This window comes from Cimex lectularius, unplaced genomic scaffold (genome assembly GCF_000648675.2).
Source record: "Cimex lectularius strain Harlan isolate CLEC.00 unplaced genomic scaffold, Clec_2.1 scaffold79, whole genome shotgun sequence".
In the NCBI taxonomy this organism is placed as follows: Eukaryota; Metazoa; Arthropoda; class Insecta; order Hemiptera; family Cimicidae; genus Cimex; species Cimex lectularius.
The window spans coordinates 721,778-736,764 of NW_019392727.1; positions in this window are offsets into that span (position 1 = coordinate 721,778).

Here is a 14,987-nt window from a genome sequence, read left to right on the forward strand (position 1 = left end):
TAATTGTGCCACATTACATTCGGCACATACATTAATACTGTTGGTAAACCCTCCCTCAAAAAAATGAGGAACTGAGCACCGTTTAAATTATTTTTGTAGAAATAAGGCAAAACTTTGGGCCAAAGCTCGCGCAGGTGCCCCTTATGCAGAAGAATGGTTGTTCGATGTGTCCCACATAATAGAGGCGTGTCATGCCTTGGCTCCATACAGAGAGCATGTAGGCATGCCGCCGGATTTAAGAATGGTTCTCGGACACGGCAGCGAGTTTCGGGGTCCGCTGTTCCGCTTTTTAGGGAAATTGAAGATTTTTTTATTGCATATAGCCTTCAAAATATGTTTTCTGTGTTTTGTATGAGTGAGTGTACTTATTAGAGTGAATGAAGAGGGGCTGATGGTGGAATAGCATCCCCATCGCCGCTCGAGCTGTGTACGTGACTTGGTATTTATAAAAGTACCCCATCGACCCCAATTAGATTGGTTTTGTATGCAGGTCGATGAAGGAATATGACTACTCCATCTACCAAATAGAATGAATGAATGTATATAGGTGTGAATTTATTTATTTGTGTGAATGCGTACTGTAATGTGTTGTAATATTTTGCATGCGTTCGGGGCTGAAATTACCAAGCTGCCGGATGCCCCTTAAAAAAAAGGCACAATTAATTTCCAAGAAGTCCACATCAAATTGATACGGTGGACCACCTGATGATGATAAAAGTACAAAATTCTCGTATTTTCCTCTGTTCATGTTCGAAAGTTCCGACGGTTTAGTAGAGGTGAACTTGGATTCATCATTTCAGGATGTATGGAAGAACGTTTGCTTCAGCCTCCCAAATCGACATTTCTGTAAGGAACGTTAGACGCCTGTCATAAACAGAGTCCCGAAGCCCGTGGAGAAGGTTAGAGCGATACGGCTTAAAATTGCAAGTCCGGAGTACTAATTTTATTTTTGAAAAACCTAAGACCCTTCCAACATTTCGGAAAGAGGAATTCGTGTTTTCGCGAACATAGAGTAAAATATTCAGCCCCTCGTCGAAATTATGCTGCCGATTTCTTGGTAATGGAACAGCAATTGATCCGTATCTCCTCATGTTGCGAGCAACACGAATAAACGTGTGGTTTATTCTACGGCGATCAGGAAATTTCTGAGTGTACAACTCGACTGCATGACGCGCAAAATCACCACTATCAATTAAACAGTCGTACATATCAACTCTGATCGGAAAAATCGTGCTCTTCGGTTCATTTTGAATGGAATACTGAATGTAACGAATAGATACTATTGTAAAATTTATTTATTTCTAGGAATTAGCATTTGCTCTAATAATGCGGGTTTGACAAACAATGACAATGTAAACAACAAATGCAATTAATGTTTACTTTTCTGAACAAGCAAATTATTGGAATTAACAACAAAACAAACGAAATGCGTTTTTTTCAAACTTTTTGCCATATCTTTTGTGTCCATTTTTTGACCTATTTAAAATTTGATTCCATCATTGTTTTCAGCGGAAAAATTCCTTTAAAATAAGGTGTCAGGATGTTTAGGGTCGTATTTGAAATTTTGAAGTCGAACTGGGCCTGAGGTATGTGTATAATTTTTCTCAAAAAAAGGTAAAAATTTGAAGCTAGACTAAAAACTATTAAACACGTATTTTTTGTTTTTGGATAGCGTCATTGGTTCAAGTGAAATTCAGTCGGGCCATCTAATATGTATAATTTTCAATTTTAATTTTCATTAATTTTCGTTCTTCTTTACCATATATTTAATTTTTTTTCAAACGCATTATTTTTACTTCGCGTGCTTTGAGGGTGATTTGAAATAAAAAATGTTAGTTTGAAAGTAAAAATGGTTAATTTGAACATAAAAAAGTTTAATTTTGTACCAAAAAGGGCTAATTTGAAATTAGAAAGGATTAAATTGACAGAAAAAAGCTTTATTAAATGATGAGATGGAACTTTTTCCATTAATTCCATTCTATTATTAATTCGAAACCATAAAATACAAAAAAATAATTACAATTAAAATTAAAAATAATACAAATTTAAATATTTAAATAAGGGCTTCTTCTTTTCTATGGCACTTTTCTTAATAAAGTAGGGGTACAGGGTGTACAATTTCTTAATACAAGTAGGGGTATTGTGTACAGGGTGAGTTATGAGAATGAATGTAATTTAATTTTTATATTTCGTATTTTTCATTAATTGTAAGATAATTTTTAAGAGCTTAACTATTGTATATTTAAAAAACATGTCAAATTAAAAGAAGAATTATTTGTATTTAACATTTAAATTTAATTTTAAATAATTTTCATGTAGTTTTTAAGATTTTTTATTTCTTTAAATAAATGGCTAATTTAAAATATAAGTTAATTTAAAGTAAAAAAGAATTAATTTAAAATTAAAAATGGTTGATTTGAAGTTATAAAGAGTTAATTTGAAATTGAAATGGTTAATTTGAAAATAAAACGGGTCAAGAAAACTTTTTTCTTAACTTTTACAAAGTATTGAGGCGATAAAGCTGAATCTAAGAGTTTTCAGAAAAGGTTTTAATAACATCTGAAGAATTAGTGTATTGAAGGAAGGGATGGAGGTTCATTAAGGCAATATTTTAACGGTTCTTGATATTGAGGGTCGCCCATGCGAAAACGAGTGGTAGACTGAGGAAAGCACTCACTACTTTTACGTATCTTCTAATTTACCATTTTTAATTCATCTCGACATCTACAACCTTAAACAAGTCACTAAATCAAACTATAAAACATTTTTGATGATAAGGTTTATTGGTTTTATTTTTGAGTTAAGACTTTTTAAATGTTATATAAGTTTCGTTTTGTGAAATATAATTTTAAAAAAGGTAATATATCACCTACCATTATATCGATGCAGTATAGTCAAATACGTGCTCTGTTTTCAAAACCCCATATATATATATATATATATATATATATATATATATAGCTTAGTGAAGTAATTTAATGCAGGTATAGTGTCACGATTGAGCAGAGAGAAAGCAATTTAAGATTAAACTTCCCTTATAGAATATTCTCCGATAATCAAGTTTATTTTGCATGGAAATTGAATATGGATAAACCATAGACGTTTGAAGCACTTCTTCATAATTGCGTAAAGCTGCTTTAAAGGCTGGAGTGATTGATTCACTTACATTGGTAAAGTTGTTCGAAAAGATAAGTACCTCGATGAGTTATCTCCACATACTTCATCGTTAAAAATCTCGAAGACTTGCACATGGCACTTACGACAAATCACTTATAACCTGATATCATTAAAAATGTGATAAGCCTTCCATTTCCTTGCTAACGTAACATAACTTGTTTCTAAACGGTCGATATTCATCAAATAATAATGTATCTGCTTTTTCACAGCGTATTTTAAAGTCAGAATAAAATATAAACTTTTATCTAACAAGAAGACACTATAAAAGGAGGAGTCGCCGTTTTAATAGAAAGTTATGTTGGTGAACCTAGGTCTAAAAATATCAGAGCGTTCTTCCCAAAGGGAGAGAAAAAATATTTTAAATAATTTAAATAACTTTTCATATTTCATTTCAATAAAAAAATAAATGGGATTGTATTAAATGAGATCAGAAACACAAAAAGTATCAAAACCCAAAAGATGCTGTGAGTAAAATAGGCCAAAAAAGGATTTCTTATCTTTTATCAAAACATATTGGATTAATCTTAACCGATCTTTAAAGACCTTAATATATATATTTATAAAATATTCTAACCTACTTTACTATGTCCAAAGTTATATTTGGCCGATATTGACATAAGTCACACTTCAGAAGACATCCGACGGACGCAAACTAGTGAATTTTAAAGTTAAAAGGGCTTGGGAGAAACGTACCTTGCCCCAAGCCAAAAAGGAAAGCCTGACAAAGTATGTATCTAAAAGTACTTACAAGGCTCGGCCTTTCTGGCCGCTGTCCAGTTCCGAAGTATATCCCGATAATTTCCGTCAAAGAAAAACCGACGCGGAACTTACTTAGATTGATTTCGAGTGCGGCACTAGTGAATCGTACAATATGCCCCTGACGATAGGAAAGTTCGAGTCCGCATTGTAAGGCGAGGGCCGGGAGGAAGCGTCTCAAACGGTATGTGTCCACTTCTGGAGATTGAGAAGGACCGATAGACCCAAATCTGCCTGAAGGGCACACCCGAGTGGTACGTGGAGATGGGCGGTTCCTTGCCTCATATTTGATGACAAGTTGAGTTGTCAGCCGCACATCGGCGCCATCGTGGTCAAGGCCAGGGAGACACTGTTAAAAAAAAATTGACTCGTAGATTTGTTCGAGGATGATCTGTGGATGTATGGCCTATTCTTCAGCCCAAAACCCGCGCCTAGTAAAGCTTGATAGGCTCTTTTATCAGGGTCTTAGAGCGATTACGGGACCGATCAGGATCAGCCCTTTGGACAGTCTGTTCTGCGAACTGGGAGCGGAGAGAGCAACTTACCCTCAGTTACGCGGCCGGGTTCTTGGCTAAGCCGGGGCAATCCCTGGCTCGGACGTTTGCCCGTACAGAGTTGTCAACGAAAAACTTCGCTCGCGGACGCGACCCCCCCGAGATTAGCTTTGGTGAGGCCTCAGGGAAGGGTTGGATTGGCACTGGGGACGGTGCTTCGGCTGGGTAACTAATCAACACCCGCTGGATCCTTCCGCCATACTTGCCCAAGTCGTGCACACCGCCATACCTCTACAAGGATAAGGTCCTTGAATTTGGAAATAGATACGCCGGTTTTCTCCTAGATTTTACAGACAGGTCCAATACTGGAGAGTGGCGTGTATAGCGAGGGAGTGGTCACATCATTGCAACGTTTACACGGCGGAACTGTATTCTATTTGTCACGCTCTCGGAGCGGTGAGAATCAAGGAAGGCTCAGCTTTCTTCAAATGTACCGACTCTCTTAGCGCTGTTTGGGTTTTTCGAGACATGTTCTTGGTCTTGTTGACCCTCTAGTCGTGCTCTTGCAAATCGGTGGTTGTCTGAGTTCTCGGACACGTCGGCCTGGAGAGTAAAAACCTGCGGCTGAAACAGCGAAAGGACGTTTCAACCTCCCGACCGGACCATCGCGATCAGCCCTCTTAAGCCCCGTTAAGCGAGCGATAAAAAACATAACAATAGAAAGATGGCAGCGTCAGTAGACGGAGACGTCCAAGAAGGTCTTGCCTGTCAAAAACACGAGATGGCTCCTCGACAACCTGCACCGGAAACGAGGAATCGTCCTTACACGATGGAGAATAGGTCGTTGACACATTGGTAACTGCTTCTGAGCCAAAGCGCAGGTGCCGTCATGCAGAGAAAGGTTGCTCGATATCTCACATAATAAAAGCTTATCATGCCTTGGTCGCTTACAGAGAGCGTGTAGGCATACCGCCGAATTTAAGAATGGTTCTCGGCCATGGTATCAAGTTTCTAGATCTCCTGTTCCGCTTTTTGGAGGACGTCGAGGTTTTTTATTATATATAATGCATGTTTAAGTGCGTGTATTTATTAGTGTGAATTGTGAGGGTTGATGGTGAAATATAGCGACACGATCGCCCCTCCAGCAGTGTGTTTGTATTTAGGGTTGATGTCGGAATATTTACACCCATCAACTCTAATTTAGGTTAGATTATTTATACTTTGTGTGGGTCGATGGAGGAATATCCAGTACTCCATCGATTAATCAGAATGAGTTCAATGCGTGAATGTATTTGTGTGTATGATTGTATTTATGTGTGTGACTGACTTATCGATAGTATTTAGTATTAGACTTGATTATAGTTTGGATGCGTTGGTTGAGAAGCGACATCACTTGGACATCTACCTTAAGGGGATCTAGCGACCCAACCACATAACGGGTTGGGTGAACTCCCCATGTCATAGACCATAGGTGGTCAGCACATCGCGGAGTGACAACTCTTCGCGGTGAAAGTCCAAAATCCAATTGAAGAATCATTTATTTTTGTATTTAATAATTTCTTTTTTATTTTAATTGATTTTCATATGGTCTTTTAAGAGCCTAATTATTTTATATTTTAAAAAACTCATACATAAAGCAATTTCACATTACATGTTTATACATAGTTCGTACCATCTCCTAAATATATTTTAATGCTTAATTTTAATGGTTAACTTGGCATTAAAAAAGGGTTATTTTAAAGACAAAAAGTGTTAATTTAAATTTAAAAATGGTTAATTTAATGTGCAAAAAGTTTAATTTGACAAAAAGGTTCTTTTTAAGATAAAAGGGGTAATTTGACAATAGAAAGCTGTATAGTACAAATACAAAAATCGTATAAAACAAACATTAGAAAGGCAACAAGCTAACTAGATAGTTCTTTAAAGTCATATAGAGCGTTCATGCAGAGCGAAATAAACTTTTGGATTCTATTTGGCAGTAAATTATTACACCGTTTTGCATTAAATGTCCATTTGCATTTTGTATCGATTGTGGTGAATTAAAAGTGATTAGATGAATTGTTTACAAATGCTGCATTTACATTGTTTCAGTGTAATTGCCCTCCCAATTGCACAGGAGGTTCAGCTGAAAGTTTTTTCATCTGAGCATTAAATCACGTAATTTTTACTATAGTTTTATCAACTATCTTTGTTTTCACACAGCAACGCTCGATTTTAGTCTAGATTTGCTGTAAACTTGGAAAAAACAAGAAACTATATTATATTAGATAAAATACATCAGGCAATTTTTCTTTTGTAATTCTTGTAGTAATTTTCTTCACCTGTACAAGATTTATTTGTTATTTGCTTCTCATTGCTGTTGACTTTTTACGAAAAATGGCAAAATTTTAAACACGTGCATTAGAATTTTCGCACATTTATTGAACTGTTTGTTCACTGACTACTTCTTTACATTTTTAGCTGAAAATGACCTAAGATGAGAAATCGTCCTTAATCGATTGTGAATAGGTTAAACTCGGTTGACACGCGGATACCTGCTCTTGGGCCAATGCCCGTGCAGGTGCACCTTATGCAGAGAAAATTTGCTTCAATATGTCCTACATAACAGAAGCTCGTCATGTCTCGGCTTCTTACAAAGAGCGTGTATGCTATGCTTTAAGATTGGTTCTCGAGCATAGTAGCTAGTTTCTGGGCTTCTGTTCCGCTTTTTGGAGGACATGAGTTTTTTTATTGTGCTTAGTTCTGTTCCATGTGTTTTGTATGAGTGCGTATATTATTAATTTGACTGGTGAAGGGTTATGGTGAAATATTGCGTTACCATAACTCCTCCAGCAGTGTGTGTGTGTGTGTTTATTGTCGATGGCGGAATGTTTATAAAAGAACCTTAATTTAGGTTCGATTATTAATACTGTGACTATGTCGATGAACGAATATCCAGTACTCCACCGACTAATCAGAATGAGTGCAATGCGTATATGTATTTATTTGTATGATTGTATTTATTTGTGCGACTGACTTATCTTGGGGATGAAATGACCTAGCTATCGGAAGCCCCCGTGGGAGCCTAACCCCGTTAGTTGGGAAGCGACAATCTCTCAAAAGGGGAATACTAGCAACCCATCAGCACAACGCGGTAGGCGAAGTCCCCTGAGTATAGACCCTACCGTCAGCATAGAGGGGAGTGACAACCCTCCGGAGTCCAAATTATCGTTCTTCTATATGCGTGGGCTTTTTAAAAATCGTAATGATTTTTTTTATTCTGATTATTCACAGATTAGGGACGAAAACGGGCATTTATGTTTTCTTTATAATACTTGGTCGAGGGAGGATTTTTTGCGCTTTAATAATGAATGCTCTGTTCATTTATGGCCAGGTATGGTCGAAGTCTAAAGTCATAAACATCTTGAATAGAGTGGACTGTAAAAGCCCTAGTCAAATTTGCATCCAAGTCGAATGTATAGTACTCGTATACTTTCGTAGAAGAAGGGTCATCCTCACCCGATTAAGGATAGGCCATGCGAGGTTGACACATTTACATATACTTTTCGGCCGAAGCCAGCGTATGTGTCCGACGTGGAGAGAAAGGTTTCTCGATGTGTCCCACCTGATTGAGTGGTGATTATTTGGCTACGCATAGAGAGCATAGGAATGTCACTGGATATGAGAATTGTGCTTAAGCACGTCAGTGAGTTTTTGGGTACTCTGTTCTAATTCTTGGAGGAAACAGGATTGTTTTGTTATATGTAGTACTGAAGTTTTGTGTCAATAGCGTGTGCTAAGAGTGAATGTATTTATGAGCGTGAATGTCAGATGGCCAATAAGAGGACTATTGAGTACTCCACCACCCTAACTGAGTGAATGGTATGTAAATAAAAAAGAATGTATTTAAGTGAGTGAGAGTTGAAAGGGTTTGGACTTAGGAACTAATTGCGTTGGGGCTGAAATGACTTAGACGTTAATAGCCCCTGTAGACCAACCTCCGCAGTTGGACGGATAAAACCCGGTCTGCCAACCACCCAGGGTGAGTGATTCTTGAGGCCTGACGGAATTTATTGTAAATTGCAAAAGCTGGAATTGCCGTTGGACTGCGCGATGTCATAGGCTCAACTCTGTGCGTGAGTGTGTGTATGTATATGTGCATATTTGAGCTTGTATAAGTCAGTAATCAGTAAGTAGACATGAAGTACCGTATTTCAGCTAGCGATTTGATTACTTGCGTGTCGTGTTGAGAGTGCCCAAACACGACACGCAAGGATGGCACAATTACACAGAAGACAAACACTTTGAGCCCTGAAGATGATCTCAATAAAAGATCGAAACGTTGGCACGATAAAGAAAATGTTTTTCTGAAACCTACATCACACCCGACCGCATCTCACGATATCTGAATAACTATCGATTAACGGTCACTAATCTCTACACATTCAGCATATATATGAACACATTTACTTAATACAATAGTTGTAAATATCAAACAAATGTAATTTACAAAATGTTACAAGCAGTTTATTAGGCAAGTAACACTACTATCAGATTAAAACAAAGCTACAGTGAATAATGGAATATACAAATAACTTACATAAAATTGGAAAGCGTATGTTAATATCAGAAATAAAATATATTCTGTTTAACTTAGTTCCCAAAAGTCAACAGTACGACGAAAGTTTGATTATGTTGAAAATGGTTGGGGAAAAGTGGCAATATACCCTCTCGTTTTGTATGAAAATCTCCTTGGTCCAAAATAGCTTTTCTCTATGGCTATCCCGCGGTTATTCCTATCAGAATGCCTACGAGGTACCAATTGGTTTCCCTCGGTTCGCACCAATACCAAGGACCCTCTCTACATAAAAGAATATTTGTCAATTGAGAACGGTATTATTTTGAGATCTCACCCGCCTACTGTACTTCTTTAAATTGGTAACATGTCAAAATCAATAGGAAGATAAAGTCATGGTGTAAATTAAAGGGTGGTTAAAACGAAGTTGTCTCCAATTTCCACTCAAAAACGGATAGATTAGATTTTTTAACACGTAGGTAAATTACTTTTGAATCATATCTATGTTTTCCCTTGCTCAAGACATTTCTATAATTAATATATAAAAATAACTTCTTTAACTAACATAAAATTATGCAAAATCCATTCAGACCAATGATCAAACGTACTAGTAACATATCTTGTAAATCTATACGGCCAATAGTTTGTTATGAATACATACTTACATCCATAGATTTTAGTGTTTGTAATCTCTCAATTTTATCTTTTTTTTTAGTTTTTACTTTCTCGGTTTTATTTGTCTTTTTTAACTCAAGGATTATGGTTGTAACCGCTCGTCCCAGCTCAAGTGCGACGGTTTTTGCCGTTCTGCAGACCAAATATGGGGTTTTTTGTTCCCGGATTAAAAGCAAGGACGTTTTCTCTTGATAACAGCATTGGTAACATTTTAAAACAAATTGAGTGAACATACTGAAATTTAAAAAGTTCGACAAATGAAAAGACCACGCTATCTCAAAAGTCCGAGATATGGCGCCATTCACAAAAACTGATGTACATATTTAGAGATGTGAACCGATTATTTTGTGGCGCAAGTGAACGTACATAGTTCGTTACCCGTCTAGGTGGGACTCTAATCCTTTAAAATTCGTAATTAAAAACCAAATTTATGACTTTTTTTTAGAAAAATGTATGGAAAAATAAAGTGAATAATATCAATACAATACTGATTACTGATTTATATAAGCTCCAATCAGCACATGTATGTATAGACATACACGCGTGCACAGAGTTGATTCTTTCACTTCTCGCAGTCCACCGGCAATTCCAGCTTTTGTAATTTACAATAAATTCCGTCAGCCTCAAGAATTACTCACCCTGGGTGGTTCGCAGTCCGGGGTCAGATTTCGGGCTCATCCGTCCAGCCGCCGAGTAGAGCTCCACGGGCTCAACACTTAGGTGATAGCCCCAACGCAATTAAATCCAAATCTATTCAAAATTCTCACTCACTGTTAAATACATTCTTTCCTATTTACAATCCACTCAGTTAGGGGGTACTTGATATTCCTCCATCATCCCCGCATATATTATGCAACTATCCAAATTGAGAGTTGATGGGGTATTCAATATTTCGACATGTGCCCTCTCACACTACACATTCACGTTAATAAATACATTGCTCTTAACACACTCGTGGACAGAGTACGAGATATTTATAAAACACTATGTACAATAAAACAATGCCTTTTCATCCAAAAAGCGGAACAGGGTACTCAGATACTCGCTCCCATGCTCAAGCACAATTTTCATATCGGGTGGCATTCCTACACGGTCTCTATATGTGGCCAAGGAATTGCACCCTTCAATTAGGCACATCGAGCAACCTTTCTCTGCCTGTCGAACACATACGGCTTTGGCCCAATACAAAGGGTCAGTGTGTCAACCTCGCATGGCTTATTTTCAATTGGGTTGCCCCTACAATTGCCCTTGTTTTACGAGTCAGGTCCTCCGAGGACGACCCATCGACAGTGCTCTTCATACGTGAGATCCAGACCACCAACTCTGCCATTTTCTTTTCATCGTTTGTTTTATTGCATTTTTCGCGTCAGAGGACAGGATCGTGGTCGTTAATTTATTTGTTTTACTTCTTCCTCAAATTCATCTAACAATAAGCTTTAGGTCATGGTGCACTTAAACCTAATTATTTTAACTATGTATATCTTACTAAAATAATCTATATCTATAACTTAATTAACAATTTTAGAAGAATAAATAATTAAAAACTCTGTTCGCGAACACATCCCAACTCAACTCCGGGTACCCAGACAACAACCACCTTATTGTTGAGAAGCTCTTGGTCATGATATCTCTCCAACAAGAGTATAACTAGAGGTCGACGGAGGACCACACGTATAGCAATAACCGCGCTGGGGGAATCGGTGCAGACCAGGTAAGATCCATTGATCCTAAAGTTTTCTAAATAATATTAGCAATAAAAAGGTACCAGCAAATAAATAATATTCTCTCGTGCACGACGGCAAACTACGTCCACATACATAGCACGCACACAAACACCTACCCTGACACAAGCACATTAACACTATACACACCCTAGGGCTACATCCCCGGGGAGACCCAATTCTGCGGCATATGTTGACTTGCCTGGGCTACTGCAAAACCCGAATGGCTACCGAAAAATTTGAGGAATGTGGTCGGTCCCAGTCACAAGCACATCCCTCCCAAAGATCCCCGTAATAAAGAATAATAGATAATGTTTGTACTGTGGTCAGTAATATGGGCCGCCCTACCTAGTGGTGCGCCGTGGTCTCGTTATGGAGGCTTCTCACGACTCGTCACGCTCCTCACATTTTTTACAACAACCACATTAATACTGGGAATACTTAATACTCTATACATACCATACAAAACACTTACACTGACGTAAGCACACCAACAGAACACATCCTAGACTTACCGTCCCTAGAATACCTTTTTTTCCCATTCTTGTGATGTGCGTTAGCTACCCTCAGGTGGCAGCCCCCCCCCCAGCTGGGTAGGCCGCGCAAATTAATTCTCCGGGGGCCGAAACAACTATGTTACAACGAAAATAATAAAAGCCGTGGAATCTTCCGGTTACCAGCGGAATCCGTGTTAGAGGCTGCCACGGTCTCTCAGGCAGCCCTCCTGTAACGGTGAAAACGGTGTCACCGCTATTGGAGAAAGGCGCAACGAATCTGGACAAGGTAACACGATGTAAAACGAAAAACAATGCACCCCTCTTCAAAAATTACCGATAATTAAAAATTAAATAAATATCAGATTACCCCTCTGGCCGAAACTTATGTGACGAAATACTACGTGCCGCGCGGAAGGAGGAAAGTTTTCAATCCACATGCCCCTTCCTTCTGAATGCCGAAATCGAAAATATGCAAGCCCAGCAATTTTACGAAAATAAGAGAAGAGGAAATGGTCCTGGGATTAAAAAAGAAGCAGCACATCGAAAAAATAAAAAATCACTAGACGCTTTTAGGTCAATTGGTCAGTCAGAGTTCTTGGTAACTCCGCTTTGAGTCCACCTTCTCGTACTCGTCCGGGACGATTTCGCCTTGTTTGCTAAGACGATTACTCCCCAATACCTAGCTAAGTTCATAGAACTTAGATCCAGGTACGCCGGTTTTCGCCTTGTATTCACAGAATGGCGATGGTGTGGCATGTGCCGTTTATCGCGAGGGTCCATGTACTTCGTGGTCGCTCCCGCCTCGCTGTAGCGTTACACGGGGGAATTATTACTTGGCGATTTGGGGTGATTTGAGACTATGTTGGCTCTACCTAAGTAGTCTACACCGACTCCTCCCTCAGCGAGGAATATTGGCTACCACATCGACCGTCAATTTGGTTAGTTTTATGATATGTGTAAAGGCTGATGAAGGAATATCAGCACACTACTCACACAATACGCACAGTACTCCACTGCCCTAATTGAATGAATGGTTTGTAAATAGGAGATAATGTATTTAAGAAAGAACATGAGTATGAATGGGTTTGGAAATGAATACTTCGGATGCTGAATTGACCTACCTGGCAGCATTCCCCCCCCCTGGGGGGCTGGAGGGATAAGATCGAGGTCTGCCCCCGGACAGCTAACACCCAGTGTGGGTGATTCTGGAGGCCTGCCTCAATCTATTGTAAATTACAAAAGCTGGGATTGCTGACGGACTTCGAAAAGCAGGACTGCTCAAATCTGTACATGTTTGTATGTATGTACACGTGTGGATTATAGCTTAAAAACTCCGAATACAAATCGAAATATATTCCTCAATCCCGTCAATATTAATGCCAAATAAATGAACTTCTAGAGAAATTATTTTCAGTTGAAAAATTTAAATGATACAATTTTACATCTATTTGATGAAAGTAGAGTTATTAACAAACGAGATCAATTATGAGAAAGCAACCGGATTGATGTATGTTAGCCTTGTGTGCAAATAAATTTAATTAAGCTCTCTCTCCTTATTTAGCAAATGTACAATTTAAACTTTTAACCAGTTTTCAAATAAATACAGTAAAAAATAATATATAGGAAAAGTTCAATCTCGTACCTGTCGTAAAAACTGTATTTACTTAAAAAATGTATTAAAATGATTAAAGCGGTCGAAACGGCGTCCGATGCATTTGGTAGAGATTCCAAGTGGGAGAGACCTAAGGGAGAGGCACCCTCTGCGTTTAATGTTTCATTTTTATTGCTCACCAAACCGCAAATATATTGCTTTCACAAGCTCATTTATATGCTTGATTGGGTCGTGGAGGAAGCCCTTTCGACCCACAGGTAAGAGGAGAACTGTCATCCCTTTTTCTCTTTACAACCATGCAACCCTTCAACCGAATCCGGCATGATCCGAATCCTTTCTTGACTCCTTTTATCAATTTCTTGGATGAATTGCTCTTTTCTTCTTAAATCTTTATGATTTTACGATGATTGTTTTTTCCCTATAATTCATTGATTCTTTCAAATTCAACTGTTATACAAGGTTTTTTTGTTGATCAACACTGCAGGCTAATTGAAGTTAATTTGTTGTTGAAAAAAATTAAGCATTTTAAGCATGACTGGGAAAATAAAAAGTACAATATTTAACTTTCACTTGTTTTCAGCAATTTGATATCACACTTCTTAAACTCTACTTGTGCTTTACAAACATAAAATACCATCAACTTCTGAAACTAAAAACGTTAATGTAATAATCTACATACAATCCAGGGTTAATTTTGAGAATTTCATTAAAACAACTGTGGTAGGAGGGATTAAAAGCAAACAGAAACATTTCGTGTGTTATCGATTTCACTATCTCATCCAATATTAACGTATTTGAGCAATTGTATGACTTATTAATGCATGAAGCAATTATCTTCCAGTTTTACAATCATTCAATCTTCGTGCTTATAATATAGGCTAAAATATAATTTAATATCGATTACCGTAATAACTCCAAATCGATATATATAAAAGGCAATGTTCGCATGTGTGAACACTATAGACGCAAAAACGAGAACCGCTGAAAATTTCACACTTTGTTTTTATTAGAGCCAGTTTTTAAAGATAATATAAAAAGCATATTAAGTTCAGAATATGAATGAATTTGGTACAACTTCAATAAGGGACGTCAGGATTTAAAAAACTATATGCCAGGAAATTGTGTCCCCTTTTCCGTCTGATTTCTTCCTAGATAAGCAGCGTCCTCTTCGGCTTCCAGTACAATTACACGATTTGGACGCAATAACACTCTATTATCGCAAAAACTACTGATTCACTGATGTAAAGATACTTTACTCCTATCAGTATTTTTAGTTGAGGCAACAGTGGTGTAGGTGGGGCACGGGTTACCGTGATGAGCGTACTCATAAACTTGTGTTCTGAGGTATGACAAACTTCAGACTAGGTTCGCCAAGCCACATGCCCTGGGAACAAGGTTTAAACCTAAAAATCAGAATTGAGAAAAATGTTCCGAGTATACTCATTGTCAGTTTGTTTAGTGTAGTATTATAGGTGAACTTCGTGGACCACCAGCATTCCA